Raw genomic sequence first — 5,877 nt, forward strand, 5'->3', positions numbered from 1 at the left:
GCACTGTGGACGTCTGTGCGTATCGCGACCGCGGGCCACTGTTCCCCACTATTTTTTCGATTAAAAATATTTCGATTATGTGTGCACACGTTTTTTTTCTCCGTTTCTTTTCTCCGTGTAGATCGTTATTTTTTTCATTTCGTGTTTCTTCCGTTTCGGCTCTCACCTCCCGGGTTTCCCCGAAACGGCACATTTGCAGCAGTGCCCCATCGATTTGTAATATTTAATTGTCAATATTGTTCACACCGACCGGACCTGACCTTATCCACCTTCTCCCGTCGATCTGAAACCCTCGGGATCTCGCGCCATCGTCGTTGTCGTCGTTGTTGTTGTTGTTGTTGTTGTCATTGTTGTTATTATAGTATACAGATTTGCCGCCGCATACCGAGAAATTGGCGAAGAGGGGGTAGAAAAAATCGAAAAGATCGAAAAGGGACAGCTAGAGACTAGAGTACTCGGTAGTCGGTACAGCTGTCGGAATTACACACGCATTCTTTGACATAAATTACTAGCAAATTGCAATGTATAATATTTATTCTAGTCCTACGGTGCTAAATAATATACATTTATAATACATATTATACAAAATAAAATATATTATATTTTGTACCTATTATTGATAATGGTATTATGGCAATCATTATCGTTATAAAACGATTTATGTTCACACTACAATATTTTAAAGCAAATGTTTAGATTACATATGAACATTGTATTTAACTGATAGGACATTGGCCTGCTAATCTATAACGCGGAAAAATGTTTATTTTAGTTTTAAAAGAAAATTATGTGATAAATCTAAATAGAAAATAAGTTAGTATTATATTATAATACTATATTATTACTATAATTATATATCATATATATTGTACTATTGTTTTATTCACGAGGATTGAAAAAAGTATAATGACACGAATACACGATATTTTATGAATGATGACTTATAAATAACAATTACCCTTAATTTGTTTTAAACTTTTAAACAGGGTATTTTATTCTTTAATTATGTAATAACTATGGCTAGGATTTATATGCAATAACAAATTGTAAAATATGCATTTTATTTACCAAAATATGCAAAAATATTCAAAAACAAATTTTTATTATTTCTAGATATATATTTTTATCAAAATTCATAATTTACTATTATTACATTAAATATAAGTTTATATTATTACACGTTACTATGACATGTTACTATGACATATTGTTTCAAATTTTCAAATACGAACGACCGGCGATTTGAACGTAGAATAGATTTATACTGACTAAAACTCCTTACCACATCACACGAGGTTATTGGTGCATATTTAAATGACGCTATTTTTCATGGAGTTAGATTAATATTAATATCTTCTTCTTCATTTTCATATTCACCGTTTATAATTCTATGAATTGTTAATAGTTTTTTAAATTCCTTTTTTTTTTAGTATAAAATCCATTTTAGTTTTTACCAATTCTGCTGGTCTCCCGTTACATTTATTCAGTTTATCTTTTACATTTAAAATAAATGTGTACTATATATTTACAATTCGACGGATAAACCAAAAAATATCTGTATTATGAAATAAACGCCATTTAAAATTAACATAATTCATAAAAATTTAAAAATTTAAGTTAAAAAAATAAAAAACTCAAAAACCTATAAATATGCAATTATATGCATTTGTGTTCAAAATATGCGAAAATATGCAAAAAAAAAATTGGTTCTATTTAAATGAGAATAAGCCAAATCGTGGAAAAATCTGACAACCAATCAATTTGGACTTAAGGAAAAAAACATGCAAATGCATATAAATCCTAGCCCTAGTAATAACTATAGCCCATATCAATTGAAATAAAGTAATGTAATGACTATGGGCTCAACTCTATTATAAATTATGTATGTTTAATAAAATAAATGAACTAATGGCATTTGTAATCGACGTGTCTAAAATTTTTAAATTATCGAATTACATATAGCTTATAAAACTTATAACGACATCCCAACATTCGTGTAATAGGTACAATTATAATTTAAATACAGATTTCAAATATCAAGACTTGTCAGTTTACAATACATTGTAGTATCGCATACAACATTATAATAGGCGTGACTTCTAGTGAAGCGCCGGCTTCCACTGCGGAAACTTGCTCCCCCCATAATTCATACATTTATCATGGATATTAGTTAATAGTTATTAGTAATAACTTATTAGTTATTATCATAACCATAAATCATTATTTATAATATCTGTACAAAATTTGTAGATGAGATTTGTATTGCACTCTAGCCTGTAGTCTATAGTATAGGTAATCTAACATATAATACCTATGTATTGATTATAAGGATTTGGTCTCGAACGACTTTAAATCGTAATTTATTTAAACAGATAATTTTTGACTTTCACTCAAAAAAAATATTTCCCCGAGTGCCCACATAATTTTCAACTATCAAAGTATGCATTATACATTAAAACAAAAAAATGTGCCATTTAAATACCAAAATATGAAAATATTTATGAATATGCATTACAAATTTTAGTTATTACATTTTGGTCAACGACGTTGTGAATTGTATTTTTTACATACATGACGTAAAAATAGCATAAATAATCAATATTAATAACTAATAAGATATAATAAGAACAACCAAGAAACATACACAAATGCATAAATATAAAGGATTGAATAAAACCTGCCACTGCCATAATTCCCTTAATGGTCACACCCTTGATATAACATTTTTAGAATACGTATAACACAAAATTAAAAAACCATGTGCAGTATGCTTATAAAGTTAGAAATAATATAATACTATGTATTTAAATAAGTATCAAATTTAATTAATATATACTTAAGCCCACCTAGAAGTTACTACAGGTAGATCATCATTCATTGCATTAAATTACTTTAGGAATACAAAATAAAAAAACTGTGAAGAAGTGAGAAAAGTGAAATAGGTTCTCATAAAACAAGCATAAATAAAAATAATTATTTAATAAAACCCACCGTTTGGTACGGTAGTTTAAGCATTTACGATACATATATTTTTTATTTAGTTGTCCCAAAAATTGCTAGATTCTTCAAATTTGTGTAGTTTAAGGTTTTTTTATATTTTTTATGTATATATTTATAAGGAAAATTGTATTTTAGGTACAGTGTACAGCAATATTAAGAATTTTTTTTAAATTGTATTCTTTTATATTGATGTACCTATTGCGTTTGTGTCAATATTTATTCATTGATAAAAAAGTCAGCTTGAAAATAGAATGGATATCACTTTGAAAGTATAAAAATTCAATCGTATTGATGCTGGAAAGTCTATAAGCAAAAATATTGTTTTAGTCCCAACTCCCGACAAGCCTGCCAGGGATAGCTGTTGTTTGTTTTTATTTAAAATTCCAAAATTCTTTTTGTTTAACTGCATGCTTTAGATAAATATAACAATAATCATATTAAGGGTGATGAAAGCATTTCTTTATTTTTGTTATCCAATGGTGTCAAATTGGGGGTTGTCACATTATAGAAGAGGATCACCAAAAATTAACTGGTGCTTAGATGGGGGGAGGTGAAATACTTATCATAAAATGTTTAGTGTCATTGTGCTAAATAGGTTAGGCACCACTGGTCTAATGCACTCTTATAATATGAACAATTATTATTTATTTAGATATGTAAATGTGTTATATTTCCAACATATCGATGAATCTAGTATAGCGATAAGAATTCAGTAAACAAAAATTTGAATTTGTCATGAGAATTTAACAAGTAGAAACTTGTATCGATTTTTCACATAGTACATACATTTTTTAGTTCCTATTTTTTTATATAAGTTTTATGGGATTTAAGTGAATACAATAAAAACTGTTGGAAAGTCTATCTTATAAGTATATAGGCTTGATGAAAAATGTTTAATTCATTTTCAGAATTCTTATCGATAACTAGGTTCATCTGTACGTTGTAATAAGAGAAAATATCTAAATTCTTATATTACACATTTCAACAGTCAACACTTGACAAATCAATTAAATAACCGGTGTCAATCCCATTAATTCGATTTCCTATCTTTTTGACCTTCTGTAAAATATTTTTTAAAACGTTAAACAATTTGTAAATGCTTGTTTTAGTGATTTCAAGTGCATATTTCCGTAGTTTTATACATGACGAATTATAATATGTTTAATGTGTATGTATAAGTGCATGATCTTCCCACGACTTATTCGTAATAAACAAATATTGGTAAAAACTAAATGGTAATATATTATGCGTATTAATTATAATTATTGTCATGAGTAAATTCAATTATACATCAGCATTCTTAGAGTAGGTAAATGTAAATGAATTGTGATGTATTTACTAAATAAAAATAGGGAATTGAGTTAATTATAATCAGTTTAACGCTAATGCACGAATTAATAGTTAAAATAACCAGAGCCCCTGCGTATCTTTTTAAGTTGGGTTATTCAAATATTTTTCTGTTTAAAATGCCAGTTAAGGTCAGTTGTAACATTTCTGGGACTGATTCGAAATTCATACTTTGGATACTTGGCCATTCCAAAAATATTGAAATACCAACTATCACATTGCCCATGGTACCTGTGTTTTGGTAAAAATGCCGAAAATCCCCTCTACTTTATTATTTTTTGAATTCATGAGGATGAATTATTTAAGTTTAAATTGTTTCAATAATACATATACCATTATTCTATTATTCAACAATTTACAATACATTTTATTATTTTTAATATTCGAACACGTCACTATTATTGTTTTTTGAATTCATAAATCTGAATTTCATTTTGTGCTACAATCACACATATAAAATATTATTAAGCAATATAGGTTCACTAGTATATCACTATATTATAGATTAAATATGACTGTTTGAATAATTTTTTTAAATTAGGATTAATTTAACTACCTTTAATTTTTATAAACTGCTACTCCTATATGTTTTTTTCAGTATTTAATACCTTTTTATGAAGAATTATTTTGTTGAAATTATAGAGCATAGAAACATTTTATTTCTATGATTTTAAGCGCATATAAATCCGGTCTCTAATTATGAGCTACCTACTAGATCTATGATAGCTCTGACTACCTGATACACTGTATTAGTACACTACACCACTGCAGTAATAAATTAAGTAGGTACACGGTGTGGATCATTTAAGACTTAAAAGTGTACAACACTCATTACTTTAAAAAAATAATAATATTAAACATTTGATCGATAATTATTAACGTCGGATTAAAAGTTTAAAACCGCGTGATTGGATGTAACGAGTTGAAAGTTATAACTTACAATACTACTTGACCACGTCAATTTCACTAGCCCGTAATGTTTACGATGACACTCGCACATCAATTTTACAAAATAATATAATAATTTATAAACTATCGCGAATATGAAATCCTTAAAACACGATTAACATAAATGTCATAAATATGCACGTTGGTCGTGTAGTATCGAAACTATATTTCGGGCTATTGGCGTTTAAAATTGAAACGCTCCTAGGGTAGAGCGGGGAAAGTGCCGTGTGTCCGCCGGAGGAGGGTAATGTTTTATTTCTCCACTCTTTGACCTTGGCGACAAATTCAATTCATCCGGTCGAAGCCACGCCGCTGTCGTCACTGTTTAGGCCCCGCGTGCATGCTTCTCGTGCGAACCAATTCGGTTGGGTGCATTCGATTTTTGGTGGAAAACTGTGTAAATCGTATAGAAAATACTCTCGATTCGACGACCGCTGAACGCAACAGACGAAAATTCGAAAAAAAAGTATATACTATTATGACAAAAATTCGTATGTCAGTCCCGTGTCGCACGAAACTGCAGCTCGTAGACGACTGTTATAAGTGCGTGTTGTATGTAAGTAAATCCATCGTGGAGCAATT

This window comes from Myzus persicae, unplaced genomic scaffold, assembly GCF_001856785.1.
Source record: "Myzus persicae strain clone G006 unplaced genomic scaffold, MPER_G0061.0, whole genome shotgun sequence".
Classification (NCBI taxonomy): domain Eukaryota; kingdom Metazoa; phylum Arthropoda; class Insecta; order Hemiptera; family Aphididae; genus Myzus; species Myzus persicae.